At 42.1% G+C, this 18,141-nt stretch overlaps 1 protein-coding gene and 1 long non-coding RNA gene across 5 annotated transcripts in view; both read left to right on the forward strand.

Moving 5' to 3' along the window:
* Nucleotides 1-18,141, forward strand: part of si:zfos-464b6.2 — a 106,551-nt gene that overhangs the window by 51,637 nt on the left and 36,773 nt on the right. The window lies entirely within an intron of this gene.
* On the forward strand, nt 11,738-16,608 carry LOC120738413. The gene is made up of 3 exons (XR_005696972.1): nt 11,738-11,750; nt 12,178-12,183; nt 16,482-16,608. It is a non-coding gene; the product is annotated as an uncharacterized LOC120738413 (long non-coding RNA).

Consider the following 18,141-nt stretch of genomic DNA (forward strand, 5'->3'; position numbering starts at 1 on the left):
ATAGGATATTATGGTCGACAGTATCGAATGCTGCACTGAGGTCTAGCAGGACAAGCACAGAGATGAGTCCACTGTCAGAGGCCATAAGAAGATCATTTGTAACCTTCACTAAAGCTGTTTCTGTGCTGTGATGAGCTCTGAAACCTGACTGAAACTCTTCAAATAAACCATTCCTCTGCAGATGATCTGTTAGCTGTTTGACAACTACTCTTTCAAGGATTTTTGATATGAAAGGAAGGTTGGTTGGATGTCTTTTATGGCAGGAAGTGGTGCTCCGGTGATGCGCTGGGCAGTTTTCTCGACCCTCTGTAACGCCTTCCAGTCCGAGGCAGAGCAGCTCCCGTACCAGACTGTTATACAGTTGGTCAGGATGCTCTCGATGGTGCAACGATAGAAGTTCACCAGGATGTCTGAGGACAGGTGGTTCTTCCTCAGAGTCCTCAAGAAGAAGAGGCACTGGTGAGCCTTCTTGACCAGCTTGCAGCAGTTGGTCGTCCAGGTGAGATCCTCGGAGATGTGGACTCCCAGGAACTTGAAGCTGCTCACACGCTCCACAGCCGTCCCCTTAATGTGGATGGGTGGATGTGGGTCAGCATTCCTCCTGTAGTCCACGATGAGCTCCTTGGTCTTCTCGGTGTTGAGCAGCAGATTGTTTCTGTCGCACCACTCAGCCAGACGATCCACCTCCTCCCTGTAGGCGGCCTCATCGTTGTCACTGATGAGGCCAATCACCGTGGTGTCATCTGCAAACTTAATGATGGTGTTGGAACCATCAGCAGGTCTGCAGTCGTGGGTGAAGAGGGAGTAGAGGAAAGGGCTCATCACACAGCCTTGTGGTACACCGGTGTTAATTGTGATTGTAGATGAGCAGCGGTTATCCAGCCGGACATGTTGGGGGCGGTTGGTCAGGAAGTCCAGTAACCATTTGCAGATGAGGGAACTGATGCCCAGGTCTGTCAGTTTCCTGATGAGTTGTGAGGGGTGGATTGTATTGAATGCTGAACTGAAGTCTATAAACAGCATTCTGGCGTAGGTGTTGTTGTTGTCCAGGTGTGAGAGGACAGAGTGCAGTGCGATGGAGACTGCATCCTCTGTGCTCCTGTTCTGGCAGTATGCGAATTGGTGGGGGTCCAGGGTGGGGGGGACAGGATTTGAAGCGTGCTAGGACCAGCTGCTCTAAGCACTTAGTGATGATGGGGGTGAGTGCTACTGGGCGGTAGTCATTGAGGCTACTTGGGTTGGAGTTTTTGGGTATCGGGACGATGGAGGTGGATTTGAAGCAGGCCGGTACCACAGCGTGGGCCAAGGACAGGTTTAATATGTCTGTGAGCACTCCTGCAAGCTCCCCAGAACACGCTCTGAGAACACGCCCGGGGATGCCATCAGGACCTGCAGCCTTGTGGACATTGATCCTGCTCAGCGCCGCTCCTACATCGGTGGGGGAGAGAGTCAGAGGTTGGTGGTCTGGCGTCACGTCTGCTTTGGTTGTGGTTGTGGGGTTCCCTCGCTCAAAACGAGCATAAAAGTTGTTGAGCTTGTTGAGGAAGGAGACATCAGAGGATGCGGGGAGAGGGTTTGGTGGTCCTGTAGTCAGTAATGGTCTGGAGTCCTTGCCACATGCGTCGGGGGTTGGAGTTGGAGAAGTGTTCTTCTACCTTCTTTTTGTAATGGTGTTTGGCTTTTTTGATGCCCTTCTTTAGATTAGCCTTTTGTCGTAAATTACGTCAACAAAGTAACATCATACTGTGATTAAGAAATTTGTATACTACCCTTTATTCACACTATGTCACTGTAAGCCTGCTTCAAAGTAATAAACTGCAATATATTTACCAGTAACTTACCGTTATCACGCATTATCAGTACCAAAAACATCCATCTCTGTTAGAGGATACCGTGTTCCTACAGGTGGTCATTTACTGTTTAACACGTCGTAATATACGTAATATCAGGAAACATTAACATCCTGTAAGAGACTGGAGGGTTCCAATACACACACACACACACACACACACACAATATAATTAATGTGCCCTACACCACTTTTTATTTCAGTTCTGATTTTCCTCTGCAGAAATACACATTTCCAAAATCAAACTGAAAAGAACTGAAAACACTTGTAACACTTGGAAGCACTTGTTTTTACTAAACCATTTAACCCATGTATTTTCTCAGATGTTTGTACAAACAATAATGATATTATGTCATATCAATATCATGTCTGTCATGATATTGATATGACATAATATCATTATTGTTTGTACAAACATCTGGGTTTTCTTAGTTATATTTTGTAGGGCGTAAACCTACACCGTAAAGTGCCTTGGCATTCATTTTGTTGGCACCATACAAATAAACTTACAGAGCCCCTCTGATGACATGGTCCAAAAAATAAATAAATTGTACCACAAAATACTACTTCGTGGGCACGAAATTGGTATAACGTGCTCACGAAATGCTAATTTGTGGGCACAAAACACTTGACCGATAACTGTGATCCTTCCCAGGGCCTTGCAGTTGGCTGACAATAAAATCTATCCCGGCGTCCAGGTCATACTTACGTCTGTAAAGCAACTGGGCTCTCAATATCCTGTTTAAATGTCTCTCCGTAATAATGGTTCCTTGCATTGCCAGGCTTTTCAAAATGCATTTGTAGCTCATTCCCAGCCTAAAATCAAACTCAATCAGACTGTCTCTGTCCATGGTGTATAGGTTTAGCCTACTCTTATGCTTATGTCTCTACGCAGCTGTCCAGGAATTGTATCAATATGATGTGTGCACGTTATCTATTTCGTTGCCACAAATGCGTAATTCGTGTGCACGTTATACCAATTTCGTGCCCTCGAAATAGTATTTCGTGGCCACAAATAAGTATTTCGTGGGCACGTTATACTATTTCGAGGGCACGAAGTAGTATTTCGTGGCCACAATTTATTTATTTTTTGGACCATGTCATCAGAGGGGCTCCGTATAAACTGAATTGAAATTAACAGAATATCAAGCCCCACACTTCTGCCTCTGTATACACTTTGTCCAAAATACTTCCTCACACCACCAAATCAATGTACAAAGCAGGGTCCACAAGGACATGGATGAGCATGTGTGGTGTGAAGGAACATGACTGATTTGCACAGAACCCTGATCTTGCTTTGTGGACTGAGTTCATTGATTTGTAGGGTGAGCCAATACATGTGACAATTAAAGTGTAAGTACAAACTCAAGGTCTTGCATTGAAAAGTTGTAATACACTATATTTTACAGTTTGTCACAACTTCTACCCTTAGTCCTCCCACTACCAATGAAAGATTAATGATGTTAGATTTAGTGTCTACTTTTGTTTATGTTTTCCGTGTTAATTATCTACCAGACAATGTGAGCCCCCCCAAAAAAACACTCTTCAATATTGTACTGTCAAAGTACATGTGTAGAATGGTATGGTGAAGAAAAAGAAGCTAAGCAGTGACATATGAGTCTATGAGTGACCTTCAAATCGTAGACTCAAGTCTATGAGTCTAGGCCTACCATCTTATAAAGTGGTAGTGAGTAATAATCCATAACTGTCAGCATTTACACACACACTTCTTTCTGTAGGGCAATGAAAGCAGTGAAGTCCAAGGTCAATGAGGAGTACTGAGTGATGCAGAATTGTTAACAAGTATCACAGCTATCTTCCCAAAAACCAAGCCATCATCAGTGTCATCTACAATGGAAACATCGCCTTTGACATACTTGGTACCTTTGTAGACAACTGCTGACCAGTGTTGGGTAAGTTACTTTAAAAAAGCAATTAATTACTAATTACTTAATCAATATTGTATTTAAAATACTTATCTAATTACTGTGTCTGAAAAGTAACGTAATTACTCAATAAGTAATTTAACTAAATACTTCTTAAAATCCCTATAAACCTTGAATGGACAAACAATAGAAATTAAACTCTTTAAATAATAAATACATTTTTTTAAAGACGGAGACTCTACAGCAGCAGTCCCCAACCTTTTTTGCGCCACGGACCGGTTTGTGCCCGACAATATTTTTACGGACCGGCCTTTAAGGTGTCGCGGATAAATACAACAAAATAAAACTAGTACCGGTCAGGCGCTTCAGTAGACTCATGCTATTAACAGCGGCCGATAGTTTTTACATATTACTGTAATGTTCTTGTCTGCTTGTTTCAGAAAAGTGAAGAGACAGGAATATGTCCATTTCATAAAACAGCCACACGCTTCAGCCGAGTCCGACATCTTCCACTTTAGAATACGACTATGCAGTAAACTGGCGCGAAATGACGTGCACCGGCACTACAGCGATGTTAAAGCGGCAGAGTTTACTTTTACCTTTAGAAGATAAATTATTGAAATTAAATAATGATATTCAGCGAGTTGAATTATTTTACAATGTAACGCAAGTACATTGTAAGTAACTGTAATTAAAATACCTAAAAATGAACAGTAATCAGTTCCTCTCTTTTTCAGTGGAAAAGTAATTTAATTACAGTAACGCGTTACACCCAACACTGCTGCTGACACATCCAAAGTGGTCTGATTAGTCCAGCCTGCCTTATCCTTGTGCATTATCCTTGACATTTTGACCATCTGAGACATCCTCTAAAACCATGTCTGGTGATCGGTGCAATTTTGACTGTTTGTACTGTTCCTGTATTGTGGGTTGTCTCAAGAGAGACTTCAGTGTTTCTTTAATTGGCACATACTGAAAAGAACACTGTTTGCCTGTACTGTCAGGTCCTAAAAAATTTGAGTTGGTTCCACATAACTGACATTTTCTTTGAAAAATGTCTTCCTTGTTTTGTCTGATCTTACACCTTTATTGTTCAGTGTTAAGAGATCATTCTGTGAAAGTTCTTGAATGACGTTATCCCCTTCTGCTTGTGGAATATTAAATGCAGACAGATTGTCAGACAGTTTTGCAAGAACATCGTGCATTGCACAGCTGTGAAGATTCTGAAATTCCTCTCTATATATACCAGCAGAGAGAGAGAGGTGTATATATAGATATTCTCCCATTTTCGTCTTTTTTTAAAAGACGACATAAACCCTAATTTATCCCATTAAGTTTACTTTTATGTGAGAATAATAGCTAAAATATAACAAAAGAAATCATATCAAAAATGAAACCTTTCAATTGCCCAACCCTTTAGGTCCTCCGTCCCCTCAACGAGTTGTACATTTTCAATGTTCCCTTATTACTATGGCATAATTACTTGTATCGGCAACAAATAAATCAAACAAATAAATCAAGCCCTTATTTTTTATTTTTTTTTTTGTCCCGTTTGGATCTTTAGCCATCGGAATTGTTGTCTTAAGGCCAAGAAAGATGCCAAGCGGATTTATTTTACCAAGTGGATCATCATGGCCTTGCCATATTGGTCCAATTGATTGACCTTTATTATAAAGGGGGGAAGAAAGAAAGAAAAACAAACAAAACACCTGGTATGGAGAAAAAAAACAGAAGAGAAAGCAAACAAAAAAAGAGCAACATAATAAAAAAACCAGCACCATCACAATAAACTAGCTAGCAGTAGATAACAGTAGATACTAAATATTAAACGATATTGTGCAGCACGCAAGATAGACAGCGCACAATGTGCTTTGAGGCAGCAGCCAAGAAAGGTGTAGTCCGCGTCTGTGAACACCCGTGTGTACACCTGTGTGCACACCTGTGTGGATCAGCATGCTTGTATTCCAAAGGTTTCTCCATGTAACGATCTGCTAGGGAGTGTGGGGAGCCATAGCCCCGTCCCCCAGGGTATGAAGCAGGTATGGAGGAGATCCAGGCCCCAGACATCCAGAGGCCCCAGAGTACAAGGACCCGAGGAGGACCACCAAAGCGGGGGGAACCGTGCCACGCTCCTGGGAAGAGCTGAGAAGAGCCCCAAACGAGAGGTCACCCAGCAGCTACGGAGCAGAGGCCAGAGGGGGTTGCAGTGGCGTGCCTGCAGGCTCTGCCGGCAGCCAGCTGTGCCAGAGAGGACCGAGCTTCAGGCCCAGAGGCCTGAGGGCACCCCACCCCCCGGAAGGGGCCCAGCCGGGCCACAGGCGCCAGGCCCCACCAATCGGCCACCAGGAGTGAGCCAGTACATACATGAGCGCCCAGCCCCAGACGACAAGGACCACCAACACACCAACGTCTGAGGGCATCAGCCACCGGCAGGGAGTGTGGTGAGGGGAGAAAGGCCTCTGTACTTTGGAGGGCCTGAGATGTACCCAGAGAGGTTGAGTCTAAGACCCAACCTGACATATAGACACAGACGAACAGGCACACGCGGACACAGACGTGCATTCCCACCCCATATGCACAACCAAATACTCGGCACTCACCCAACGTGTAGACAGACACAAATAGACACTGCACAGACAGTCGCACTCCCCAAACATACTCTATATCCCAGGTCCAGGTACCCCCGCCCCCAGAGGGGCAAGCCGCACCGAGACCCAGGAGATGTAACCCTTCTCTCTGGGGTGGAGGCAAGCGGACCACCTCCTTATCTGCAGTAGCAGGGAGGCCCCGCATCCCAGACCCCAGTCTGACGGCCAGCACCTCCTCCCAGCCCCCCAGCTCTGACGGCTAACAAACCGGGGTGAGTGAAGACCCCAAACCTCCCTACGCCCGCTCATATGTAGTGTTGCTGTGTGCTGTTCTAAAGTGCATTTAAAACTCAGGAGAGCATGGTTCCTGCTTCCTCTCAGAGAGCAGCACGGCTCCTCCCGAAAACCCTTAGTGTCTATATGCATTTAAAATTGAGGGTAGGGCACCAGCGCCAGAGGTGGGTTGGAGTACACCGACCATCCTCTGGATGCTGTAAAACATGCCCACCCCCAAGGCCCTATATGTATGTGTTATGTGAGAGTGTGAGTAATGTGGATGTCTAGGTTGCAGAATAAAATTGAGGCACAGGCGGCCAGAAGGGGACAGAGGGGGAGTGCCTCCCCTGCACCCTGGTGACATACCTGCACCCCAAGCCCTGCGTGTGTGGGTGGGTGTGGTAGAGCGGGAATAGGGAGGCAGCTGAGGATGGGGCGGGAAGAAAGGGAGGGGCAAGCAGCCCCTCCCTGGGGCCAGCTCCCCCGCTGACCCCAGTAGGCACCCCCACACTCTGGAACCCACCAGGGCAAGGGGGCCCAGGCCCATCCGGACTGGGGCCCGCAGCGGCAGCACCGCCCAGCCCCACAGAGTCCAGGGCAGCCCACCCGACTCCACCCCAGAGAAAACTGCACCCACCCCATCATCCAATCATCTCCCAAACTACACAAGACAATAGACACCCAGGTTGAGTTCATTCTCCACCTCTCCTATATCTCTCCCCCCACCTGCACAGTGAGCTCCTGTAGAGAGTAGACCACCTGCAAAGATATAACAACCTCCCCACCAGTTAGAGAGCCCCCTAGTTGGGCCAATGCACCAGAGGTCCCCTGCACTGGGGCTGAGCCCCCCTGTACCCACCCGCCCACAGCTCCGGCGACACAACAGCCAGGACCCAAGCCCAAAAGGCCCAGCCAGCACCCCAGACCGGGGGCGGAGCACACCCAGACCCCCAAACCTCCACGCGCATCCCGGACCCTCCCAGGGGCAGCCAGGCTACCAGGCCAGTAACCAACGTCCACCAGCACAGACCGTTCCCCATCTCCGCTATATGCAGCCACAAGGAAAACACCATCTAAGAGCCACCAGAGCCCCTAACCAGGTCATGGCCACATCCCCCAGGTTAGTCCCTCTAGGGAAACGTCCCTAGGGACTCCCCAGACGCCCTAAGGCCGTCCCTACCCCCATATCAACCACAATAGTGAAGGCAGGACCAAACCATGACCCCCCACCCCCACTAGGTGATGAAGCCGATCAAAGGAGCCCAAAGGGATTGATCAAATGTGATGGCAGAGGCTGTATCAAGACTAATGTGATCTATTAGATGGTTTTTATATTGGTTAAAATTAAGATTATTTTTATTTTTTCAGTTAATGAGGACCATTTTCTTGGCTATGCATAGGGCCGTAAAAACAACGTGGGCTGTGTTTATTTCTGCAGTGACTTCATCCAAGTTGCCCAGCAAGCATACTAAAGGGGAGGCTGGAATGTTACATTTCAGACACTTTGATAAGTCTTCACATATCTCACGCCAAAATTTCTGAACTGGTGGACAGAACCAAAGAGCGTGGATGTAATTGTCCGGTGTATTTGCTGTGCAGTGTGAGCAGTTGTTGGAAGGCATATAGCCCATCTTGAACATCCTGTGACCAGTATAGTGCACTCTGTGTAATATTTTGTATCGTATTAATTGCAAACTGGGATTTCTGATCCATTGAAAGGTTTTTAAGCATATCTGAGACCAAAGGATTGGGTCTAAGTTGATTGATAAATCTGCTTCCCATTTTGCAATAGGAAGGGATATTGATTCATCTATTTTACAAAGTGTTCTGTATATTTTAGACAATAATTTGGGGGGTTTTAGACTAAAAAAATTGTACCACACTTGGTGGTGTTTGTAATTCAGCTTCACTGGGATTAAATTTCTTTTTTACTATGGATTTAATTTGTTGATATTCCAAAAATCGTTTCTTGTTGATCCCATATTGTGCAACTAGTCTGTCAAATGAAATAAAGTCTGTTCCTTCCAATATATGTTCCAAGTATTTAATTCCTTTGCAACTCCAATCTGGAAAGTTTATCATATTATTGTTTTGTAATATGTCTGGATTGTTCCAGATAGGTGTACGTTTGCTTGGGATTAATGAAGACTCTGTCATTTTTAGAAACTCCCACCATGCTGTCAGAGAAGAGCTGATATTGATGCTTTTAAAGCATTCATGGCATTTGATGTTTGAGCTGATAAATGGTAGGTCTGAAATTTCTAGGTTATTACATAGTGCCTGTTCTACATCTATCCAAGGTTCATCTAAGAGGGTATGTTTAAACCATCTAGAGATGAACTGAAGCCTGTTGGCTAAAAAATAGTGATTAAAGTTAGGCAGATTTAATCCTCCTTTATCCTTGGTCTTTTGTAGTGTTTTTAAGCTGATACGTGGGGGTTTATCTTTCCAAAGGAATTTAGAAATATACGAGTCTAGAGATCTGAACCAATCTTGTGATGGCTTATTTGGGATCATTGAAAATAAATAGTTTAATTTTGGCAAGACCATCATTTTTATAGTGGCAACCCTTCCCATGAGTGATATGGGTAAAGATTTCCATCTAGCCAGATCGCCTTCTACTGTCTTTAAAAGTGGGATGTGGTTTAATTTCATAAATGTATAAATGAAGCCCTTATACAGTGATAGGTTTGTAGCATAAACCTATTCGCTGGAACGTTCAAGACAATTTACTACACAGCAAAAAGCAAGACACAAGTAGGCAAAGTTCTTTGTGTTACTCATGCATGAGGGAGGCCTGTCTGGAGCCAAGTGTCGTTCCACCCACTTGACCTCCGTCAGACTCTCAGCCAGGTTCCCCGTAGCACTCCTTTTATTGTGGTTACATGAATATGCATAGGTTCATTAACATATAACATCTTACATAGGTATACATGTGAACAAAGAATACTGTGTGTGTGTGTGTGTGTGTGTGTGTGGTCAGAGTGTGACCCCATAAATTACTTCCCTAAACGACTTCCCTAAACCTGCTGGTCTGGAAGTCCAACAGTTCATCTAAACAAAAGGCACTTAGCCTAAAACAGATATAGATACGTTTATCCTACCATAAAACAATAAAACAAGGTACGACCTCTTCCCATGCTCCCAGGATGAAGGTGTGCATTCCAGTGCCGAATACTTTTGCAAGCCGCTGTAGTTGATGGTCATGTTGTTCTCCTGCTTTGCAGCTTTGTTTGAGTCTGAATTGCGTCGTAAACTGAGAAAAGCAGATCAATATTTTCTTCTTCCTGTTATTTAATGGTGGTTGGCAACCAGCGAAAACCATGTTACATTATCATGTATTTCCAGGACATCTCTCCTGAACCAAGCCGAAGTGGTGCTACAAAGGAATTATTTCTTAAGGAGAGTGCATTTAATAGCAGTCTGGCCTGCCACAAAATGCACTGCTAAAAATACAGTTTCTGCTTGTCCCAGAATTTATTAATTTTGAGACTGAGGTAGGACTGAGGCTGGTTAGTGGTCTAGGTTTCATGGATGTGACACCTTAACTTGTGTAAAATGACCACCAGAGCATATTCTGAGACTTTTGTCTAGTTCACTGTAGATAGGCAGAGGTCTCTTAAAAAGTACCACCTTATACAAAACAAATGAAGTTCCAGTATAAGAAAGAATAAGAAGAGAAAAAAGCAACACTCTGCTAAATGAATTAATTTTTAAACATTACTCTAAATGTAACATATAGGAGGAAAATCAGTCTTTGTTGCTGTCCATACAAAAAATAAGAATACTTTAACTTCATATCATGAAGTATACTTCAAGTATATTTCCTAAGTTTACGTTACCTAGTAAGTATACTAACAAATGCTTCCTGGGACTGTATTGGTCCCTGTTTTAGTACATAAAAGTATACTTGAAATTAACTTTTAGATGTACCTTTCGTTCACCATAAATGCACTAGCATAATGTCCTTTCCAGTCTATAAGAGTATACTTAAAATATACTCTACTCTAACACAGTACTAACCTTACAACTATACTATTAATTTACCTTTTAGTTTATATTCAACTAACTTCTGATTGAAACATAGTAATTAAAATGCAGTTTAAGCTCAATGTTCACATGTAATAAATCCCTCCATTCCCCAGACAGTCAAATAACAGTTCAAACTTTCAGAAGACTTCCTTTGCAGAGAACTACACTCATAGTTCAAGCACCAGGATTTTATTTCAAACCGGTGAGAAATTTTTTGAGAGTTGAGGTTTATTAGCTATTGACCCTTTTCACTCACGGTTTGAACAATTTCATTTTTTAAATTAATGTTTTACCCCACTTACTCTGTTCAAAGGGTAAAAGACATTACACAAGAATTTGTGACAAATTCTTGTTTTGAAACATCAATTATTTGTTTCATAGTTGTTTTAATTTTACAGTTAAAGCACTGCAATGCATGCTGAGTATTTCTTTGTACTTTTTAGTATACTTCAGGTATACTTCAAATAAACTACATACTACATAGTATACTACAAGCACTACTATAGTACAAGTATAGACTAAATGTACTTGTACTTTTCTGTATGCTTAAATGTAATTTAGTCTAAAAAACTATAAAAGTACATACAAAGTAAACTAAAAGTATAATTGCTTGTTTTCTAGTTTTTAAAGTATACTTATAATATACTTGAATATTCTTTTTTGTATGGGTGAGACTGGTTGTTTGATACAAAGTGGACTGTAATTACGTTTCACATTGTTTGAATAAACAAATAAATTTATTAATATATGAGGTTCAATTTGAGAAATTCAGTTTTAGTGTAGCTGCAACTTACTCCTTAAGTTAAAAAAGATGCTGTATATTGTAGTTTATATGTTATACTACTCTCACAAAGAATTGCATTTTATGATAATACACTCTGAATGAGGATTTAAGTAATTACTCTTAGATCTACCGTAGAAAACAACAGAAATCCGGATGGTGTAATAGTATAATCTCAGTAACATCAACAATTGTTACATTTGCTGTATTTTACAGCTGTTTCCATGAGTACGGTGAGTTACCGTAAAACTAATGTAATGTAATTTTCCCACAATGACATGCAAATTACACCACTAAACTGCAAACATCCTTTAGAGATTTTTACTGTTGATTTTGCAGTACTAAGCTATGGAAATTACTGCAGGCTAACAGTGCACTTCTATTCCACTCTCAAAACAAAACCATTGTTGGCCTTACAGTTATGTTTCAGTTCTGAAGTTGTGGACCCAAATGGGGACCAAAACAAGGATTAAAACACGAAGTAAACTTTAAGGTTGTGGTATAGGTATAGATATAGAGTTGGGCTATTTCCTGCATATCATATATCCTGCATATTAATCTTGGGGAATGACATGGAGGACATTCCCTATTTTTAACAGACTAAGGACTTCAAAGGACTTCTTCTCCTTCACAGCAACAGCAGCATCTAAAGGACATGAACAGGGTTTATTGTCTTATTCTTTTGTCATTGTTTTCAAGAGATGTTATTATTTTCTCAATTCCTCTGCTCAGGTCATGCAGCAGATTCTTGTAAGTGATAGACAGCTGAGAGTAAAAGTATTAAAGAAGCAGTTGCTCAAGGAAAAAATAAAAATTGTTCACTTTCTTTTGCTTGTCCAGGTTTGACGACCTGGACCAAAACGAAGTATTTGAGCTAGAATGAACAAGATCTCTGTGATGGACCAAAATCATCAGAGGCCTTGTGTTGTGAAAATTAGACAGTTGGTGTACATCACATGTGTCATCATCATCTATCTACTGTTTTGGACCTACAGGTGAGTGAAATTACCTGAAATTACATGACCCAATAGTAATTATAGCAGTATGCGGCTCTCACTTTATCAATTTTTGTTGTTTTGTAAAAAAAAGTTAACAGCAGGAATGAAAAAGCAAAGTCACCTAAATGTGTAGCTGCACACAAAACATTAAAACCCTGTGAAGTTTAAAGTACTTTCCTGTTTTTGATTTGACTGGTTTCTAGTGTCACGAGCCCGAGATGATGGCAGATACAAAGTTTAGGACTCAAAAATGGACTATGAATCTAGTGCTCAGGGCCCATTCTTGTGCTGCCATTATCAGAGCTTCTGTGCTGTCATTTAATCAAGCCTTTTGTAGCCACTGATGGGATTTTTTGTTGTCAAGCAATTCCTCTTTCTGTCAATGGTATATGGTATATTGACAACCCACGATTGTTTCTGTTCCTGTGTCACGGTCCCTTTGTCTGTCCGGCCAACCCAGTAAGGCCACATGTGTTGTTTTGGTTTTTGCTCTCTCTCTCTCCTGTGTCACCCTGCCTGGGCGGAGCTCATTGCAAGCTCCCACCTTTGACCCACGCACGTGGGAGCAATCACACACCTGCAGTTCATCATCCTGCTTTCCTGGCTGCTATTTAAGATGGCAGCTTAGTGTTTCTCGTTGCTTGACTGTTGTACAACGCAATCTTGGCTTAATCATGGTTTCCAATGACATGTGGGATATCCAGGTATTTGTAGATGTCCTGTATATCTGCTATATTGTCTTCTGGCACTTCTACCCTTCAAGTCCAAACCACTTTCCCTCTTTTTTTTTTTTCAATCATTTGGCCACACTTAAGTTAAAATCACATCCCAATGTCTTTGTTTGGTAAGCTTGATCAGTGGGTTGATGTCTTGCTCATTTCTGGCATACAGCTTAATGTCATCCATGTACAGGAGGTGGCTAATGGTCACTTCACTCCTGAATCTAAATCCATATCCACATTTAGTGATGATGATGATAATGAATTTGGCCTATGCTGAACAACAGCAGGGACAGCCCATCACCGTGGTATATTGCACACTTGATGTTAGCCTGTGTGATTGCCTTGTAGTTGGCTTCCAGTTTTGTCTTCAACAATACTATTAAGTTTCTGATGAATGGTATGAGTGCACTATTAGCCTTGTACAACTCAAAGCACAGTATTTATGTGTGTACAGTTGAAACCAGCAGAAAAAGACTTTAAAGCAGGTGTAACAGTGGTTCTACTGTATAAACACAAAACAGGTCAAAAGGAAGACTGCAGCCTGACTGCCCATCACTGCTTTTGTTACTTGTTGAAGTTCAAGGTCTGGCTGCTGGGCTGGGGTTGGCATTTTCTCAGCTTTAACATCACTCTGGGGTTTTGGCCCAGCTTAGTTTTAACATTTTGTGTGCAGGAGTGAACGAGACATCAATTCACAGCTCCACACTACTAGAATCTAAAGCAATGACATTGGAATGTCCTTTGGACTGGAGAAGTATAGTCTGATCACCCCAAGTCCAGCACCCTGACGCTGTATGCTAAGCGGAAGGAAGGAGGCCGACTAGTGAGTGTCACCACCACAGCCCAGGATGAGGCAACGAACATCCACAAATACATCAGGAAGTTGGCCCCAAAAGACCGCGTGCTTAGTGAATGTCTCTGCAGGAGAAAGCCAAGAAAGTGGATGAAAAGAGGAACCATCATGGAAGGACAGGCCCCTGCAGGGTATGTACCACCGGCAGATAGAGGAAGTGGCTGACATCCAGAAATCCTTCCAGTTGCTGGACAAAGCCGGACTGAAAGACAGAACAGAGGCACTAATCATGGCAGCACAGGAGCAAGCTCTGAGCACAAAATCCATAGAGGCTGGGGTCTATCACACGAGGCAAGACCCCAGGTGCAGGCTGTGTATAAATGCCCCTGAAACAATCCAGCACATAACAGCAGGGTGCAAGATCAGGCAAGGCATACATGGTGTGTATGCCCTGCCTGTATGCCCAGGGTGCTGCAGAATGACCGAGCTAAGATCCTGTGGGACTTCCAGATACAGACGGACAAATTGGTGGTGGCTAACCAACCGAACATAGTGGTGATAGACAAACAGAAGAAAATGGCTGTAGTGATAGATGTAGCAGTTCCACATGACAGCAAAATCAGGAAGAAGGAACACGAGAAGCTCGAGAAGTATCAAGCCAAGGTCTCTGAGAAGATGTCTAGAAGATGTGGACGGTGAAGGTAACAGTGGTCCCAGTGGTAATTGGAGCACTAGGTGCAGTAACTCCCAAGCTAGGTGAGTGGGGTCTATCACACGAGGCAAGACCCCAGGTGCAGGCTTATCCATTCATCTTTTCCAGCAGATCCCAGGAACAACATCCCAGATCTCTGTCCAGAAGAGTGCAGTCCTAGGAATAGCTAAGATAAGACACTGCGCAGGACTCTCAAACTCCCAGGCCTCTGGTAGAGGACCCGAGCTTGAAGGATAGATTCCCCGCAGGGGCAAAAGGGGGATTTTACATATGAGAACAATATGAGAACAGCACCACCAAGGCTGGAGATTGGTATTGCTACATCTATCACTCTGGCCAACATCTTGTGCTTGTCTATCACTATGCCTGGTTAGTTAGCCACCATCTTTTTGTCCGTCTTTATCTGGAAGTCCCACAGGATCTTATCTTAGTCATTGTCAAGCATCCTAGGGGGCGTCTCCCATTTTGGAGACCCCAGGACTTACATCTATCTATCTATCTATCTATCTCCTCACTCTCTCTCTCTCTCTCTCTCTCTCTCTCTCTATATATATATATATATATATATATATATATATATATATATATACATACATACATATACACACACACACACACACACACACACACACACACACAGAACAAAAATATAAACACAACACTTTTGTTTTTGCTCCCATTTTTCATGAGCGGAACTCAAAGATCTTTAACAATTTCTACATACATAAAAGACCCATTACTCTCAAATACTGAGAGTTGTTCTTTGTGACAAGATAAACATGTCTCATGCACAATAGTGATGGGATTTCCGACTCTTTTTAGAGAACCGGCTCTTTCGGCTCGGCTCACTAAAAAGAGCCGGCTCTTTCGGCTCCGAACCGGCTCTTCAGGTCGTTTTGTTGCTTTAATTAATTTATTATTAACAATAATAAAAAATTATGCACAAAAGAAATTACTAATGTAAAAAAAAAGTGGTTTTATTTATATATGTTTATATATAAATATAGAGACAAAGCACGTACAAACTGCAAAACACATTTCTAGCGTTAACTGAACTTCAAAACAGAGCTACCTAGATCACTTAAATTACACAATTGAAAGCATGTGTGTATTGTTTGTGTATTTCTACACAAGCACTCATATATATTCAAATAATTTAAAAAAATGTTCATTTACCTGTTACTACCACACACCAAATCCGGTCGTTGGTACTTGCTGGCTTGTGTAGCCACTAGGTAACAAAAGCTCAACACTGCGCCTAGCATCCTGGAGCACTTCTGTTGTCTTTTGTATGTGTTTTGGAGTTTTTACACACCTGCACATAAAATGTAATAAATAAATCATATAATACAAAAACCAACTATTCACATTTCAACTTTTAACTATTTAAATTTTCAGCTTTTTCTTTTTAAACAAATTTAAAGTGAAACAACACAAAACACTGCAAACCACAACACAATTAAATATAAATTAAAATATGAAAACAAAAAGAACATGCATATTCTCTGTCATATGGACCTGCATGAATAAACTTTCTGAATCCTTTATCATCTGCTACTGAAAATAGTTGTGGATGATTACTATACCTTTCTAATGTGACCTTGTTGTCCCTGGCTCTCTTTCTCTCTCTTTCCCTCCTGCTCTGTTCCTGTACTACTGTGAGTGTAACTACCGCCCCTCTGCTCAGCGCAAAGCACAAGGCTCGCGTGCGGAGTGAAGCGGAAAAAAAGTGCGAGAGAGAGAGAGAGAGAGAGGGTGAGAGAAAGAAAAAGAAAAAACCCAAGCAATGAATGTTCATTCTCTACCATAAGCTGTCTCCAAAGACTTTTCAGAGAATCTGGCAGTACATCCAACTAGAGATGGCACCATACCACTTTTTATATGTCCGATACCAATATCATAAATTTGGATATCTGCAGATACTGATATGAATTCAATATAGTCTATTTTATAATCAATAAAACTGTTTTTGTCTTGCTGTATTTTGTACAAGTTCATAATAAAATAAAACACACATAAAAAACACTAAAGCTATTCTACTATACTTGTATACAAAAAACACACTACACCCAAAATATTTTGCAGTTCAGCAATACTAATCGTTTTATTTAAACTTGTTGCAGAACTTTAAATCTAAGTATTTAAAGTAATATTCAAAAGTAATTTAAAATGCAATTTTATGCAGATTTCAAAAACTCTTTGGTTCTGAAAAAAAGAAGTTCAATATCAGTACAAAATAATGAATAATAATTCAACAACTTAAAAAGATTCCCCTTTGTCGGGAGCAGAAGCTGGGCTCTCCAAATCATGGAGAAACAACGTCCCACTTCTTTATTTTTAGTTCACAAATTCTTCTTATAACGACCAACTACTGAAATTTTGGAGATGTTAGCCCTTTATACATTAAAGTTATAATGGGATACATATAATATGAGGCTGAGCCTGCCACAATTTGTTCTCCCTGTCTAAATCACGGACAAACAGTATGCCACAGTCTTGATTTTTAGTTCACAAACACTTCTTATAATGACTAATTACTCCTGAAACTTTGGAGGTTTTAGCTCTTTATACAGTAAAGTTACAGGAGGATAAAAATAACTATCAGGCAAAATAATCTCATCCGATATTACGTGAGAACAATGAATATATAATTTTCTGTTGTAAACCTCAAATTGAATAGTAATATAACGACACTCACTTGTCACTTTTTCACAAAACTAAAACATCTCTACTTTCATGTCTAATTGTCTATAATGGAGGTGGAGTAAACTGGATCCGCACTCTGTGCCTAGCGGGTGCTCGCGGTGCGGGCAGAATGGGTTTTGTCGGGGATGCCTACCTTGGCAAAACACCTGGTCTGGCAGCATGTAGCGAGGCTCCAAAGGTTTTCAGTGTGAAGGAACTCCAGATCACTGACAGGTCTCGCATACAACAGCCACTTTATCACATGATGCATACTGCTCTGACGTGCTAAGGTCACTACCTGGGTTGCCATGTTGTTTTGTGAGGTGCTTTTGTGATATTTAATGGATCAGATTACATTTTCTTCCCTCCCCGATATCTGATCCAGTAATTTAGTTCAGGATTGGACCAATACCGATACTGTATATCGGATTGGTCCATCCCTACATCCAACCAGCCTCACAACCGTGAGATTTAGACTGTAACCACACCAGCCCAGGACCTCCACATCCAGCATGTTCACCTCCCAGATCATCTGAGACCAGCCACCTGGACAGCTGCAGTAACAATCGGTTTGCATAACCAAAGAATTTCTGCACAAACTGTCAGAAACAGTTGTACTCATCGGGGTATGGACCTGCAGTTTGTCGTCACATTCAATGGCGTCTCGAGAGGCGTTCTGTTGGAGAGGCATTTCTTTCACGGATGAGTCCCGGTTTTCACTGTTCAGGGCAGATAGCAGACGACGTATGTGGCATCATGTTGATGAGCATTGTGGATCGAGTGGCTCGTGGTGGCGGTGGGGTTATGGTATGGGCAGGT

Source organism: Simochromis diagramma, unplaced genomic scaffold, assembly GCF_900408965.1.
Source record: "Simochromis diagramma unplaced genomic scaffold, fSimDia1.1 OVJJ01000031.1, whole genome shotgun sequence".
NCBI lineage: Eukaryota > Metazoa > Chordata > Actinopteri > Cichliformes > Cichlidae > Simochromis > Simochromis diagramma.